At 38.8% G+C, this 18,336-nt stretch overlaps 1 protein-coding gene across 6 annotated transcripts in view; it reads left to right on the top strand.

The window, feature by feature from the left end:
• LOC131435619 (protein boule) overlaps window positions 1-18,336 on the top strand; it is a 125,109-nt gene that overhangs the window by 23,404 nt on the left and 83,369 nt on the right. Inside the window, exon 1 of one of the 6 annotated variants that reach the window (XM_058603692.1) lies at window positions 14,859-16,735. The exons of the other annotated variants lie outside the window; for them this stretch is intronic. The gene's annotated coding sequence lies outside the window, so the exon portion shown is untranslated. Of the gene's footprint in view, window positions 1-14,858; window positions 16,736-18,336 lie in introns of those variants that run through there. 6 annotated transcript variants of the gene reach the window in all.

The raw sequence follows: 18,336 nt of genomic DNA on the forward strand, positions 1-18,336 counted from the left end.
TTTCATTTGAATTTAAGTTTGTGGAAATCGGTCAAACCATCGCTGAGAAAAGTGAGTGAGATCCATTTTGGTATATATGACCACTATTTCCGGTACATCCGGAACCGGATACCGGGAACCAGGATAGCCGGAATCGGTTTGTTTAGTTGCCTACTGATAATGACTATCGATTTGTGTAGTTTTGAGACCAGTTTAGAAAAATTTTCACGTTTTTTGCTTCGCCGGTTTAAGTGACGGTGTACAATATTGAACACACTTTACCCTATAATTTCGGAACCGGAAGTCGGATCCGGATGAAATTCAGGAATTCCGTATGGGACCGGGAGACCTTTCATTTGAATCTAAGTTAGTGGAAATCGGTCAAACCATCGCTGAGAAAAGTGAGTGAGAACCATTTTGGTATGTATGACCACTATTTCCGGTACATCCGGAACCGGATACCGGGAACCAGGATAGCCGGAATCGGTTTGTCGGTTTGACCTTTCATTTGAATCCTAGTTTGTCAAAATCGGTTCAGCTATCTCCGAGAAAACCTAGTGAGATTATTTGACACATACACACACACACACACATACATACACACACACACACACACACACACACACACACACACACACACACACACACACACACACAGACATTGCTCAGCTCGATGAACTGAGTCGAATGGTATATGACACTTGGCCCTCCGGGCCAATTTTCACTAGTCGGTTTTTCAAGTGATTGCATAACCTTTCTATATGAGAAAGGCAAAAATGAAAATAAAGATTATTTAAACTATAAAAAAAAACAAAAAAAAATCTTGTGTCATGCAAGCTCGGATGAAATTCCATGTTATGTCGTTTTCGCCTGAGAAATTTGCAACTACCTCAGGGTAAATTTTCAGTACTTAAGATTAATTTCTGATTTATATACGATGAACTCGATTGATTCTGGGAGATTTCAAGTCGCACGGAATGATGTGGGGTTCCGTTTACAATGATAGCAGATCATCTTTAATGTATAATATTTGCGACAATTTTAGCATGACGGTATTAAATATGGGTAGCATGACACGGATCCCAAGACCTCCTGCACGTCCAAGTGCATTAGATTTATCTCTTTGTTCGACTTCAATTCGACTAGATTGCACTTGTAAAGTATTTCCTGAGTTTCACGGTAGCGATCATTTACCAATCATCATCTCAATTAGCAGTAACAAAGGCATTGCTAATTCAGTTAATATTCCATATGATTTGACAAAAAATGTTGACTGGATAAAATACCAAAGTATTATCTCAAGTACCTTGAACTCAATGGAAGAGCTCCCCCCACTTGAAGAATATGACTTCCTTGCTTGTTCGATTCTGGAGACCGCAGAACAATCCCAAACCAAACGATTTCTTGGTTCATCGTCTAACAGAAGACCTTCAAACCCTTGGTGGGACATAGAGTGCTCAGATGCTAAACACGCGAAGCAAAATGCTTTCAAGACGATTTTAAAACGAAGTGGAGGAACTCCTCAGAATTTTGAAAAATTTTTGACTTTAGCAACCAAGTCGGGCGGAGAAATGTAGCTATTGGAGACATTTTGTCGAAGGTTCGTCAAGAGAAATCTCAATGAGCACTCTTTGGAATACGGCCAGATGAATGAGGAATCGTAACGTAGGAAATGAGAGTGAGGAATACTCGAACCGATGGATATTTGATTTTGCGAGGAAAGTTTGTCCAGATTCTGTTCCCACGCATAGCATTATTAGGGAGTCTTCTCCAAATAATGGTTCCATTGATAGCCCCTTTTCAATGATGGAATTTTCCATAGCACTCATTTCTTGTAACAATAACGCTCCTGGGTTGGACAGGATTTAATTCAACTTGGTGAAGAATCTGCTCGACCTTGCAGAAAGACGTTTGTTGGAATTGTTCAACAAGTTTCTTGAGCAAAATATGGGTCCACCTGACTGGATGCAAGTTAAAGTTATCGCCATTCAAAAGCCGGGGAAACCAGCTTCCAATCACAACTCATATAGACCCATTGAAATGTTGTCCTGCATCAAAAAATTGTTCGAAAAAATTGCGACGTCTTGACACTTGGGTCGAGACGAACGGTTTGTTGTCAGATACTCAGTTTGGCTTCCGTAGAAATAAAAGGGACGAATGATTGCCTTGCATTATTTTCGTCTGACATTCAAATTGCCTTCGTTTGAAAACAACAAATGGCGTCTGTATTTTTAGACATTGAAGGAGCATTTGATTCAGTTTCCATTGATGTTCTTTCAGACAAGCTCCATCAACATGGACTTCAGAATTAGCCACAGGGGTCTCCCGCAAGGCTCATGCCTCAGTCCGCTTCTCTATAATTTTTACGTGAATGACATTGACAGTTGTCTAGTAACCCCATGTACACTAAGACAATTGGCAGATGATGGCGTAAAACAAGAAACGAAAAGTGGACAACATCATATAAAATCAGCCGTTCTAATGGCTCTAAATGTTACCTGAAGAACTATTAAGATTACTTCTTTGCAAATCGAAGGTTGAAATCATCAGTTTAGTGAAAATCCAAAATAATTTGATTTGCTTCGTGCACTTTTCGCTGTGCGAAAATCGTTCGAGAAAAATGTTCCGAACTGTGCTAAATATCGTAGAGAATTCCACAATTTGGTCCTTCTAAAAGGCAGAAATGAATCCTGTACAGCATCTTGATAGTTTCTTTCAATGAAATATGCAAATCCGAAATAAGATAATTGACGTCAATAATCGTTGAAAATTTGTAGTAGTGAAAGGGGGAAAGTTTCGCAATTTGAACGACATATTGAATAATAATTATCAAATCACAACAGTTTGGCTCCCGGCTCATTGCTCCGTTCCAGGCAATGAAAGAGCCGATATTTTTGCCAAACGTTTTATAATTCAACGAATTATATAGCGCATCCCGGCAAAGAACACTTTCCAGCTGGCAAGCTTCTTGGGATAGAGATGATCTGGGTCGGTGGATGCACTCAATTATTCCGAAAATATCGACAAAGGCATGGTTCAGGGGACTGGATGAGAGTAGGGATTTCAATCGTGTGATGTCCAGACTCATGTCCAATCACTACACGTTAGATGCACATCTCCTTCGAATTGGACTTTCCGAGACTAATCATTGTGCTTGTTCGCCATTATCGCGATATTGATCAGGTCATTTGCGTAGAGTATCGTGATGTCAGATCTCAACTAATAAATTCCTTGCGTGCTCAAGGTAGACTATCCAATGTCCCAGTTCGCGACATTCTTGTTTATCGTGACCTTCCTTACATGAAACTTCTTTATTAAGGCCATTGGAGTTCCAATTTAAAGTTTATTTTATGTTAGACTGTTTGCTCTTCCATGAGTTCAACCAATAATATGAAATAAACGTATTTATGGAAAACAAGACAAACAATGTTCGGTGTTGGTTCCTAATCAAGATCAATCTAAGTAGACTCTCGTGCAATTGCGGATTCAAAAGTGTGACAATTGATTGAACTGTTTGATTGTAGATCATTTGAAATTTTGGTTGCCGTGTTCCACATCAATGGCTCGAACAACCCTATGGGGCTGATCCTTGATGTTTTTTAATTGTTTGAAAATGGCGACTCTCTAGATTGTTGTATTTCTGTCTTCTATCCGGATCCTTTATCTGTTTAAAAAAACAGAACATGATGCGCTGATTACAACCTGATCTGTGCGAGTGTAGTTTCGGTGCTTGTACATAAGGAAACGCTTCTACTCGTGTTTCTTTCGAACAGTGTTTATAACAATGAAACTATAAATTGTTTTTTTTTCAAAATTTTCGCCTTCGATTACCGGCTAGAGCTTGCTCGCTCCCCGCTAGATTAATGCGTGTGCTTTTTTTTTTTGCTGTGACTCGGGGCAAAAGTTAAAATTAAATCGTTTCAATGAATTTGTCATAAAAAAGAATCGAATAATACAAACATTTGTTCCTCACAATACAGTCTCAGGTCGGTGCTAGTCGTGCAGTTTAGAAATTCATACCGCCCCGACAGGCGCTGCCTGCCCGAGCTTGAAGAGTGTAAATTCTATTCGCGATGCGTTGTTTTTTTTTGTTTCAAACAGCAGGGAAAAGCATGGCTTCTGCTAGCAATGGATCAGTCGGTTGGTTAGATGGGTGATAGGTGGGGTGGTGGCACGTTGTGCTACACACATTTCTGCATGTTTCTCGCCAGTTCCGACCTGGCGGATCGGTCGGTGGTTGTTTTGGGATTTACTTACGATCTGCTCCCATGATAACTTTCTCTCGACGGATCCGCTCTCCGTTCCGTACTCTCACGGTATCAGAAGTGATGCGAGTATGTGTAGAAGTATGCGAAGAGCTCTCACAGCTGAGACGAAGCGAAGTGAAAATTTTCACTCGCACTTGCGGGGAGCGACGAAACGAGAGAGCATAAATGCCAGCATGCTCACGGTTATGTGCTGGCATGCAATTTTGCGTATGTTGTTATCATGTCGCTTCTTCTGACGACTGACAAGAGCTGTTTTGGCCCTAGTCGTAGTGTGCGTTTGTGTATGTGGAGAGTGTTCATCACAACACAATTCGAAGAAAAGTCGGCTCTGGTCGGCTTTGTTCATGAAAGAAAGTCGCATCGGATGAACATTGTTGGCAGACACCAGCTGTGTAGAGAAGAAACGGTGAATGTAGTGTTTGGTATTTGCTGGTAGTCGTGGTTCATCCGACCACGGACAGCGATGCCAGATCGACGGATATCTTAGTAGAACCACGGATCCTTAGACCCGTAGAAGGAACTATCAGCTAAATCAGTGATTCCCAAACTGGTCCCTACAGCTCATTTTCAGTGGGTAGTAAACTCAAAATTGTTCAGAGGTGGGTAATGATTCGCAAATTGTGGACCCTGAGTAAAATGTAGTCTTTACAAATTTATATAGACATGTGGGTAATATTGCGAAAAACAATACCATTCCAATTAACCAGTTGCCAAAATGATGTGATTAGTGCATCATTCAATTCAATTGTGAGATTTGTGAGAAAGAAAACGAAAGTTAAAAGATGAAAACTTAAGTGCTGTCACGACCAAGAAATGGTCAAATAAGAATGAGTGTAAATGAGTATCAATAGTTTTCATTAGAAATTCATATCATGTCCGGGGACGGGTATAGCGTGATGGGATAGTCGATGCCTTTCGCGCAGCCCGCCTGGGTTCGATTCCCAACCCCGCACATAGGTTCAGAAAGATTTTCTGGTCCGAAGAGGCGAATGACCTAAGATGTTGAAGCCTCTATAATTGAAACAAAAAAAAAATATCATGTCTATATTTCAAATTCACTTCATACAAATTAAGAGAGAAAACAACAGATCCACGTTCAGAATCCAGATGGTCAGAATGATATCCAGAGTTCGAGTCCAAAATCTTGTTCAGAATCCTGAGGTCATCCAGAATTTAGATTTATGTTCGAAACTCAGACCAAGAATGCTTCGGTTCGGTTCAGAATTTAGGCTCAGATCTAAAATTTCTGTCAGGAATTCAGTCCCAGAATCTAGGCCTGGGATCAGAACTTATGTCCAAAACACACGAAAACCCAGCTCCAAAATGCAGGCCTAAAATTCCCGGATCCCGATTTTCACTCAAAAAGCCAGTTTTTAGTTCCAGGTTCAAAAACTTCGCCAGGAGCTGATCCGGGGTATGAATTCTGGCCCAGAATCAAAGTCCAAGTCTAGGATGAAAATTAAATTCCAGAATCTAGATGCAGAATTCTGGTTCAGATAAAAAATTTTGTCAATAATTTGGGTCCTGAATATGACTTGAAGTCCCGATTTTAGGTTCAGAATCCAAAATCAGGATCAAGTTCCAGGTTCACGCTTCTGGTGCGTTCCCAGTATCTCTGTCAAATTTTCGGAGTAAAAATCTGGTTTGGAATCCTGAATTCAGCTCCAGATTTAGACCCGAAACTGTCATCGAAAGTTCAAGCCAAGAAATCAGATTCAGAATCTCTGTGAGAATTCTGGTTCAAAAAACCATGTCCAGATTCAGTACTCTAATCCAGAAACCTGGTTCAGAATCCTGGTCTAGGTTTAGAAGCTCTGTCAATAATTTATGTTTAAGTTTAGAACTGAAGAATCCTAGAGAACCCAGAATCCAGTTCAAGTGCAAAATAGGTTTAAAGTTTAGTTTCGGAAACTCTGTCAGAAGTTCAGAAAACAGAATCCAGGTTCAGAATCTAGGTTAAGGTCTCTGTGATTCACAATCTAACTCCAAGTCTAGAATCCAGTTCCGAATATAAGTACTGAATTCTGTTTCAAGTTTAGAATCCATATTCGGATGAAGAATCTCTTCCAAAAATTCAGGTTCAGATTCAGTATTCTGATCCAGAAACCTAGTTCGATAGTTCAATATTATAATGCAGTGTTCAGGACCAGAATCCAGATCTACATATCGCTTAGTTATTACTGGGTGAGACGACTTGGGAGTTTTTCTAACAATCATTGAACCAAATATTAACAAATGTATTAAACAAGGTCACGCACATCTTTATCACCAAAACTTATTTTTTGTCATCGTCGAGAGTCGCAAATAAACTGTTTGACCTCAAATAAACTGTTTGATTTGAAAATGTTTTCATTTTTGTCTCTCACACAAGAAGTAAAACTAGAACTAGAAATGATTCGAAAAGTTGCTTTTGAGCGAGTTCTTGAAAAAAATCGTTGTGTTGTCCACATACGCCACAAGAAAACACGCCAAATGCAGAACTTTTCTCCATTACCCAACGAAAAGACGGCCTGAAATTATGACTGATAACCAGAGCTGCTAAATGTCACCATCAACTAGCAACTTTGCACGACGAAGATTGGAAAGTTTATGTTACTGGACTGCTGCCAACCAGGCTCTACCAATCATCATATATTGAGTGTCTGAGTGCCGATCTGTCATAACTTAAATTCTCTTGATATTATACTCACCAGGACGCTCATTGATTGCCGATGCGATTGATGTTATCTTCATTTCTTCTGTCACTGCTTGTTTACGGTGTGACTAAATATTAATCAAGCAGCATAAACATTGAATTAAATCCATGTACACCAATAAACTCCCAAATCCGTTGACTTTTTACAAGCAACAATGAACTTCATCAATTTATGTTTATGTTAGTACTCTCATGGAATTTTTTTACTTCAACAGGGAATAGGAGAATGAGAGAGAGAGAGAACAAAATGCGTCACCTGTCTTTGACTGAGTATACTTCTACTTGGTCATTGAATTATCGAGTATCTCATTTGACAGACACTTTGACCGTACCGATTACAGTTGACGATGATTTTAGTCAGTCCGTCAAGGTCATTTGACATGACTGACAATTTGCAGCTCTGCTGATAACACGAAAACAATAAAATCCAAAAACTGGCGTCATAAGCTCTCAGAGACAGTTATAAATCTGTCCACAACCTTCTCCAATCCGGGGAAATCGCTCTGCCAACTGAACTACTGTGGATGTTATGATACACAACGCAGAAGACTTCCGGCTAGAAAAGAACTTGGTAGTTGATCTGAATGTGCACGGTCGGTTAAGTTAACATTTTAGTTGATCCCCTGTGATAAAATTTCGCATTCAGTAATATATTAAATATATTTAAAATAGGCATATGACCAAAAAAGTTTCGGAATCACTGAGCTGAATGAACGAGTGAGTCATTCGAAGAAAGCGTTTTGTTTCGATTCCTAATTGCAGAGTTGCTACGGGTCGCACGGGTTTCGGTGCAGTGGCACGAATTTGGCGCTGATTCTCTGACATTTCAGAAATCCAAAATATTTGTTTTTTCCGGATTCTTCAGAAATCCATTAAACGTCGAGATCTGTTGCTATCTAAAACATTGATTGCATTGATAAAAATTACTGAATTTTATACATATTTTACAAAAAATTCTGTTTCTAGGCAAATTTATAAGAAATTCGGAATTTATATTATTAGGTGTACAACTTTGCTTCCGCCGTTTTGTTCCAAAATTTAAAGCTTTATTGCGAAAAAGTGCTTACAGATGTATTATTCAAAGTATTGTCCGTCGCTAGCGACAACTTTCTCTTATCTTTCCGGAATTTTCGGATCCCGGATCGAAAAAAGGAGTCCTTTTTTGACGCTATCCATGAAGCAATCCATTTTTCCAACTCTTCGAAGGATTGAAAATGTTGATCTGCCAGGCCATGTGTCATCGAACGGAATGGGTGGAAGTCAGAAGGGGCGACATCTGGGGAATACGGCGGGTGGGGCAAGACTTCCCATTTCAGCGTTTCCTGGTACTTTTTGACCACTTTTGCGACGTGAGGCCGAGCATTGTCGTGTTGGAGGATGACTTTGCCATGTCGCTCTTGATACTGTGGTCGCTTTTCTTTTAGCGCGTGACTAAGGCGCATCAGTTGCGTTCGGTGATGGTTTCACCTGGTTTTAAGAGCTCGTTGTAAATTGTTATTCATCTTTGAAGGTTTTTTCTCTTCCACTATCATGTTTGTCTTAGACATCGAAATCACCATTTTTAAAACGTTGAAACCACTCCCGACACGTTCTTTTACTCAGAACAGCGTCACCGTAAGTTTCTGAAAGCATTAGATGCGCTTCAGTTGCATTTTTTTTCGAATTGTAACAGAAAAGTAAAACTTTCCGCAATTGGCGAGAATTGGGCACATAAACAGACATTTTCGAGCGTGAATAATACGAAAACAAGAACAACTGTCACTGAAACGGCGATGACAATTGGTTAGGCACTGTACGCACTCACTTTAAAGGCATTCTCATCTATGTATTTTAACCAGCCTCAGCCGGTACAGCCACCTATCGGAAAACGGCGGAAGCAAAGTTGTACACCTGATACAGAAAGTTTTTCCTGTTTCATCGTGTGATGATAGAAGAACGTGATCAATCGAATCCACAATCGGACCGATTCCGACCGACACATTCCACTGGGTTAAATCATTGGTACATGTACAAACTTTGTCCATTCTGCACATTTAATACACTCATGTGCCACATTTGCCATCGGTTGTTCTATCCTCTTAACAGATTCTTGCAGATTCTAAAGGATGATTTTCCAGCAACAAAACACTTTGGCAACACTATTTTTGACAGATCACTCGTGAATCGTATCTTGTGTCATTGTCAAACATGTACAGTTTGATCCATAGTTTAATCATGAATCAAAATTTATGCTCGATTAAGAGAATAAGTGTATCACTTTTTTTTATCTAAAAATTGTTCAGCGACGAAGCTCATTTCTGGTTGCCACATCTGGAGTGAAGACCAGTCAGAAGCAATGCAAGAGCTACCAATGCATCCCAAAAAAGTCACTATTTAAGCGAAACGTTACTGTGAATGGCAAGCGCTACCGTGTGGTGATTGACGATTTTTTCTGCCCAAAATGGAAAAATTGGACGTACCTAATATGGGGTTTCAACAAGACGGTACCATGTCCCACACGGCACGCGAAACAATGACCAAATTGAAAGCCGACCCGTCAATTGAATCGTGTGATTTAACGCCTATGGACTATTTCTTGTGGGTCCATGTTAAGGCTCATGTCTACAAGGATAAACCAACAACGATTGATGCACTGGAACCCAATATTGAAGCATTTATTCATGAAATACCGGCCAATATGTTGGAGAGAGTGTGCCAAAGTTGAATCTTGCGTAGGGGCCATCTAAAGTGGAGCCGCCGTGAACATTTGCATGAAATCATTTTAAAAAATTGAATTTTACTGATCGTTCTGTCGATTCCAATAAAGATTTTATCAATTTTCTCAAATTTACTTCTTAAAAATCACTTTTTATATAATAATTGTGTTATTAAAACTAAAAACTATGTCAGAATTTTTCTACGAACAATGAGGGAGAAATATACATTTACAGATTTCATTTATGATATTTTTTATACTTTCTTTCATCATTAAAAAAGATGAAATTTCCTTTTTCGACCAGGATGTTTTATCCTGGATGTATTTAGGTACTTCAATGGGTGCAATAAAGATAGAGATAATTTACTCTGGAGACAACTACATTTATTCTTATCAAACAATGAAAATTTATTTGAACAACAAAAAATTGCCCTTTTTGGCAATATTGACATGTGGCCATCTGATTGTCATAGGTAACAAGTGATTTGCACGGCATTCTTGTATCCCGACCTAAAGTCACATAAGAAGATATAGGCCTCTTCAAGCGCATGCGTAACAAACGTACACCATTTAAAATACAGGGGAAAAAGTTCTTTCACTTTTCTTTTTCGATAGAGAGAATCTCTCCGTATTGGGACATAGTTTTGCGAATATAAGGATCGATGACGCTTAAGGGAAGATCATTCACACTCACTTCTATACTTCACTATATATACTGGAATGTTGTACTTAATGTTTTCGTGCTCCACATAGTGCACATTGTTATTGTCTTTTGCGAATTGAATTGCATCCAACTCTTTGTAAAACTGGATGTAAATAACATTATTTGTCTTATTGCATTGAAGTAAATGCACACGTTTATTGTCAAGATGCATTTGCTCCTTAAGCAAACCTTCAAGTTCTCGTATCGAAGGTCGAATTTTGCACTGCCTGAAGCCAACAATAATTGGCACCGCTGATATGAAATAAATATTTTTCTTTATTAAAAATCGATTCACATATCAAATTTAAAACACGGGTCGTTATTTAAGATGGGCAACTCGTTCGCGAACGTTTCAAAAGCCATTTTTCCCAAAAAAAAGGGGATGGGTAATATCGTTGTCCACTTTTCGTTGTTTTTTCTTCAATGTAAACCGACTAGCAGCAGGATGACACAATCGCTCTTGGTTGAAGCGAAACTGACTCTGCGAACGTCCCGCTCCATAACTACTCACAATGTGGATTGATTCAACACTGAAGCAATTTTTGTGAAGGGTTTTCTGTTTACGTGATTTCCTTTGTAGCTTTATTACAAATGGGCGATCCTAACGGCCACAAAAATAGCGACATACAGCATTTTCAAGTCGATTATTTTGTTTCGGATTTGCATATTTCAACGAAAGAAACTATCAAAAAGCTATACGGGATTCATTTCCGGCTTTCAGAAGGGCCAAATTGTGGAATTCTCTACGATATTAAACACTTTTATATCATAGAAGTTTTACTCTTGAGGTCATTCGCCTCTTTGGGCCAGAAAAACTTTCTGATCCTATGGCACGCTATACCCGTACCCTTCTTTCACACTTCCAATACTGTTTTTCCCAAACGCGGAGCAGCCAAATGCTGGCTTTATTAGCACTCGTTTGATGCGTATTTCGCTCGTTCTAAAAATAGTGCACAAAACTATTCAAACTATTCTAGATTTGCACTAAATTGATGATTTTTACCTCCGATTTGCAAAGAAGTTATCTTTATTTTTCTTTAGATAACATTTAGAGCCCCAAGAATTGGGGGGGCTGATTTTGTATAATGTTCCCCATCGTTGTCCACTTTTCGTTGTATTTTTTCCAATGCAAAAGACCAGCATCAGGATGACGCAATCGCTCTTATTTCAAACGGATACTAGCACTGAAAACGTCCCGTAGCAGAACAGCTTCCTGTGCGGATTGACTCAACGCTAAAATAAATTCTTGATACTGTGAATCGGAACCGTCGGCTCTGGTACGAGAAAGACAAACGCGCGTCATGACTTTTCTTCTTTGATACTCGTTGATACCAAACATTTCAGAAAACTTTAATATTGAATTATTTATGATTATGTCATACAGCTGAAAATGTCATTATAAATTGATGATCATATTTCCGATGGCATGCAGTAAAAATTATGTTGATACGCTAGCTACAACAAGAGTTATTCGCGATCAAAAACTTATCACTTATTAACAGAGCGTGTTAATGTAATTTTTATTTCATGAAAATCTGATATAAGTTTAGGTGACCATAGATCATCACATTGGTACTCATGAAGAATATATATTGAAATTGTCATTTTCACTCTAAGCACCCTATCTTCGAAACCAGAAGTTGGATCTGAATAAAAATCGAGATATTATTATGGCATCTGAAGACCTCTCAATGTGTTTTAAAATTGTAAAAATCGCCATCATTGAGAAAAGTGACTGCCTATATTTTCATTAATTTTTTTTTTATTTTTTCATTTATATCATTTATTTCACATTCATTTCTTTTGGCGCATATTATACTATAATTCCAGAACCAGATATAGGATCGAAATGAAATTCAGAAACTTTGTGTAGGACTTTTTTGGTTACTTTTCACTCTGTAATTCCGGAACCGGATATCAAATCTGAATGAAATTTAAGTGCTTTGTATGGAATCATACAACTTTTTATTTGAATCTAAGTTTGTGGAAATCAGTTTAGCCATCTTCGAGAAAATAGAGTGACAATATTTGTCACACACACAGACATTTGCTCAGTTCGTCGAGCTGAATCGAATGGAATTTAACATTTAGCCCTCTGGTCATCAGTTGAACAGTCAGTTTTCACAGAGATTGCACAGTAGGCAGTCCAACCCGATCCGTATCCGATCGAAAGTAAAAAACTTTTAGCCGTACCCGAAAATAAATTTTCTTCCTATCTCGAACCCGACTCGTATCCGATTAAATAAAAATAATTGCCCGTTCTCGACCCGAACCCGAAAAAATTCGAGTAATCGGATTCGAGTACCCGAAACTAAAGCAAATTTTGGAACGCAAACCCGACAAACATATTTTTTCTGAACCCGAACCCGACCAATACCCGTCGAGTTCGGGTTCGGGTTGGGTTTCGGGTAGAAATGCCCTTTCAATGCATAACCATTCTATATGAGAAAGGCAAAAATTATGGGCTAATCCGGGACAACCATGAATATCGACTGCAGAACCAGAACGATTCGTCAAGAAGGTAATGTTCTGTGTTAGGTGGGATTAGAGAGATGTGGTGTATCTAGCTTCTAAAACTTGGTGAAAGTGTTAGTACTAATTGCTACAGACCCGAAACAAATGATCAATTTGAACCAGAACTTGACCGAAAAACGATCGGAATGTGCTAGAAGACAAGGCAAGGTAATTTTGCTACACGACACTGCAGATGCACACAAAGCAAAACTAGTTCAGGATACAATTTGGTTGGAAGCTGCTACCCCACCCGCCGTATTTATCTGACTTGGCCCCTTCCGACTAGCATTTGTTTCCATCGATGGACCGATGCACAGTGGGAAAAAAACCCAGGAAACCCGCAAAGAAATCGGGAACCATGGAAAAAGGCAACAAACAAGAGTGTTTCTTATGTAAAAAACGTGCTTAATCCACCTAGCAGTGAGATGATACCTTTTTTTCATCAATCCGCATGTGTTTTTTGCATGAATATTCTGCGGTGTATCAGTTTTCATGACATTATTCTAATGTCCGTCGCTTTAAGTGGCAATTTGAGATTTTAGTCACTCATTACTCTGCACTGTCTAAACTGCATATCGGATCGAATTTGAATTTAAACGTGTGATAATCGTTTGAACATTCCATGATATGTCGAATTAAGTTCCACTTTAGAGTTTACGGTAATTTAAGGTACTTCCACGCCGGTATTCAGGAACCAGCATAACCCAAACCGATTCGTAAGACCATATGACGAATAAATTGCAATAGTTTTGAGTCCAACTTTAAAGCTTTTCTGGATTGTCATCTTCTATATCGCTTTGAATTTTAAAAATTCATCATCCTACAATTCCAGAATCGGAAGTCAGAATTGGATAAAATTGGATTTATTTTAATTTGAACTTTTGTTTCTGAAATTCGATTTGGCTTTTTTTGAGAAAAAGATTGAGCTTTGAGAAACGATTCCATACTGGAACCGGAATTCGAAATTCGGTGTAGCCGAAGTCAGACAAACTCACCTGAGTAGCTGTATAGTTTACATTTGTTTCAAAATGTTTGAAAATCAATGTAGACATCTTTGAGGAATCGTAGTGCGAATTCAATTTTTGGGTGCCTTCCGAAACGAAAACTGAATACAACCAAAAATTAAATAAGTTTATTTGGTTATCGGCTATCCAAATCTGCATAGCCGATAAACCTGATTAATTTATGTGAAATAGACATTTTTATACTAATCACCCTGTATCGCCTAAACAGGAAGTTGGATCTGACTGAAATCTTGTTTTTGTTATAGAATCTTAAAACTTTTCATTTGAATCTTAGATGATTCTTAGATTTCATTTGAATCTTAGATCGGTTCAGCCATCTACGAGAAATATGAGTTACACAGTTTTAATTTCGTTTCACATATCATCCTGTAGTTCCGGAACCAGAGGTCGGAACCAATCAGAATACAGGAACCTTGTTTGAGAGTATACGACTTTTCATATGAATCTGAGTTTGTAGAAAACGGTTGAGTCATCTCCAAAAAAAAATGAGTGAAATTATTTGTCACACACGCATTTGCTGATCTCGACGAACTGATTCGAATGCTATATGGCTGTTATGTTCTTCCAGTATTTATTGCTGTAAGTAGTTTAAATCAATATAATTATGGAATTGCTTTCAACTCAAAAATTCTGCCATCATCTGGTTTACATATGGCATATTCGAACGATTATGTTGCCAAAAACGAACCGTGCTAAAATCGGTCCGAGGCAAAATATCATGCTGTACACAGTCTTTTGGGTACTTAGAAACAAATGTATGTAACAGTACAAAAAATCGTTTTTCATGTTGCTCTCAAGCATTTCTTTGCCAGACAACGCTTAAAACTTCTACTGCTGGATTAGGGGGAAAAGTCGCTTACACAAAAATTTCGATATCTCCGTTAAAAATGGACGGATTTTAACAATCTATGGCTTATTGGACATGTATTACCGTGTGGAATCTAAGTCTGAAAATATATTCTGTTTTCAAGGTCAATTGTGACAGATACTGTCAAAAAACTGAAAATTTTGACATCAAACTTCGTATAACTCAAAAAGTAAACATCCTATCTCAAAACCATTCAATAGCGACGGGGAGACCTTTCATTTGCGACTAGTTTGATCAAAATCTGTCCAGCCATCTCTGAGATCTCGACCACTTAGCTAACAACACACATACACACACACACATACAGACACACACACACATACAGACACACACACATACACACACGGACATTTGCTCAGTTCGTCGAGCTGAATCGATTGGTATATGACATTCGGCCCTTCGGGCCTCGGAAAATTTTTCTAAAGTTTGAGCGAATTCTATACCTATTTTTTATATATATAAAAAAAGGTAAAAATCCAAGAAATTCAATGGAATGGTTTTTTAATGGCCGCACGAATCGCCATCATGCTCGTTTTACCCCAAAGGGCCAGCAGTTTTAGGGTTTTCTGTAGTATTTGTTCTGTAACTTGAAAAGAAATCGAGTGCGGTCTACTGAAATAGCTTGTTTTTATGTAAAAATGTCTGGAGAATCGAATGGAAGAGTGTACACTGGCCGCACGAAACGTTTTGGTGGCTATTTTACCCCATTTCCTCCATTTCATAATATCTTAAACTGTAAATCGTCCTTAAATCTTAAACTTATCTTAAACTGTAAATCGTCCCTAAATCTCGGATTCTTCCATTCGATTCTACAGACTTTTCTACATAATATAAGATAGTTTTCGTATTCTTTCAACGTGGTTCACTTAAGACTTAAGGGTGATGAAAATTTCACATATTTAAGGAATTGGGGTAAAATAGCCACCAAACCGTTTCGTACGGCCAGTGTACACTCTTCCATTCGATTCTCCAGACATTTTTACATAAAAACACGGCCAGTATTAGTTCCGGCATTCGATTCTACAGACTTTTTTACATAAGATAAGCTAGATTTAGTAAACTTCCAATAAGTTTTAACATGATTTAAGACCGATTTACAATAAAATACCATAAAATGGAGTAAAATAGTCATTAAAACGTTTCGTGCGGCCAGTGTAGGTTCTTCCATTCGATTCTCCAGACTTTTTTACATGAAAGTAGGCTATTCCAGAATACTCGACTTCTTTTCAAGTTACAGAGCGAATGTTATAGGAAACCTCAAAACTGCTGTACATTTGGGGTAAAACGAGCAGGATTGCGATTCGTGCGGCCATTGTAATTCTTTCCATTGAATTCCTTGGACATTTTTACATAAGAAACGCTTTAGTTTGTTGACCTATCTCAATTAGTTCATGAGTTACAGAATTGTTTCATAGATTTTTTCTTACTGTACGATGGGTCAAGTTGTGTAAAAATTTGTAATTTATTTTAACAATAAATATCGGTATACTAATGTAATACTAAGTCGAAATTGTTTATTTTTGTTATCGTATATGTAAAATACGCATGTTAAGTAAATTGCATAGTAAACTGAAAACACACTATCGCTACTAAGCTAGTTAACTAGAGCTCGTCACGAATCAAATTTATATTTGACCATATTTTTAGTAGAATGTACTCTTCTCTGTGCACATATCTGTGAATCGTTCCTCAGAACATTACCATCGTAAATCGCCACGCCATAACGAACTCGAGCTCTGGCAACTCATCCCGTGTTGCCGTCACGCACCATTCAGCCAACGCGCTCTGGCAACTGAACTGACACCGGTAGAAAGGATGCCCTGCGGTAACCATGCAGGGCCCGATTTGTTGTCAGTATTCGTTCTCCTGTCGTCCCGACGACTAGATCATTTTGTCGCCCCGGTGAAAGATACGCGTCTAGTGGAAAAGTGGTAATCCTGTCGCGGTTACCTTTTACGCCGAGTCACTGTTTCGTCGTGTTTCGGAAGGTAGCACAATTGTGAAGGAAATATTTGTTCTTGTTTTGTTATTTTCCCTTTACCTTAACTTGGCGGACTGTAGCTGTCTGTCACCGAGGGCCCCCGAAAACGGATCGGGCCAACCGTCGAAGGATTGCTGATGCAATTTGTCAAGCGAAAACAAGTAGAATTGCTAGTGTGCCTATTTTTAAAAACTATAGAGAAAGGCAAAAAGATGGAAATTAACCGTAAAGTGTCGGGCGGGGGAACGACGGCCAAGAGTGTGCCTACGTGTAAGAAGGAATGCCTGGTGAATGTGATTGTGCATGGTGGGTGCCGTGAGTGGGTTGACGCGACAGCGAGAAAACAGTCTGTGAATGCTTCGCAAGGATTTCAACACTTCTGGCTATTCGTTGAGGCTGAAAGAAAAGTTCTTTTTCCGATATGTACGGAAGAAGGCAGTAGATGCTACGAAGCGACCGCTAACAGTTGAGTGTGGGGATAAAACTAGGATTGTGAGACTTTACTACTTGTGCAGGCATGAGATGGTGATGGAGGATTGTGTGCCTTTGGAATAGGGAAAAGTTTCCTTGTAGTACATCCGGGAAATCCCGACGCTGTTTACCGTGAGAAAGTGAGAAAGTGAGAGAGAAGGAGAGGAGATACTAGAAAGAGAGCCATAGCACTTGCACATATAATCGTTACGATTCGTTGGTGCTGGTGTAGGTACGGATGTTAGAACTGCCAGGAATCAGTGTACCACCAGCACATCAGAGAGATAGGGGAGCCAAAATAAATAAATTATCCGTAACCTATATTCCCACATTCCTTTGCTCCTCTGTGGTCGGGTGTTTAGTGGAGTAATTTTCATCGATTTTATAGATAACAACGACGATCCAGATTGCGTAGCAAAACGTTTTTGTTTAAGGGGGGTGAATGGTTTTTCGTTGTTTGTTCGGGATTTTCGAACTCTGAGATTTGTTGGCTTCCGTCTTCGCGGTCCGTCGTGTCTATAGGTTAAGCTAATGGGTATCAGATCATGCCAAGAGAAGACAAAGGTTTGATTTTGGGAAGATATATTAAGTAGACTGGTTCGCGCTAATAAAACTGGGAAACTAATCAAACAAGGATTCTTGATTCGCTTCGGATGAAAAGGGAATCATTTTCTTGTCGTGTTGGGACCAGTGCGTGAAACTGTTTTTTTGTAGTGAATACGACTTACTTTGCTATGAGACGCCTTTTCAAAATTTATCCTGTACAAGAATGGGTAGAACTTTATCGCGAATATCTCTTGATGTACTTAACCCAACAACATAATTTTTTCTACAAGCTATCGGAAATATAATCAGGAACTTTTCAACAGCGTCAGATAACCATAAATAACTGAAAATCAAAGTTTTCTAAAATTTTTGGAAATAATGAGGAAAATTCATCACGCTTGCTTGCCTTTTTCGCACCCAGACGACGGTTTTGAGGTAGTAAAACGCATATCAGTTCCGATTATCTCCGAGTATAAAAAGTAAACTTTGATTGAAAATCGTTAATTTCTTCTAGTGCTTCAGACGGAACTTAATGTCGGGGTGAGGTGCTCCCACCGACAGAAGTAAGCTCAGGTCGTGCTTTCATTTGGG

This window comes from Malaya genurostris, chromosome 3, assembly GCF_030247185.1.
Source record: "Malaya genurostris strain Urasoe2022 chromosome 3, Malgen_1.1, whole genome shotgun sequence".
Taxonomy (NCBI): Eukaryota; Metazoa; Arthropoda; class Insecta; order Diptera; family Culicidae; genus Malaya; species Malaya genurostris.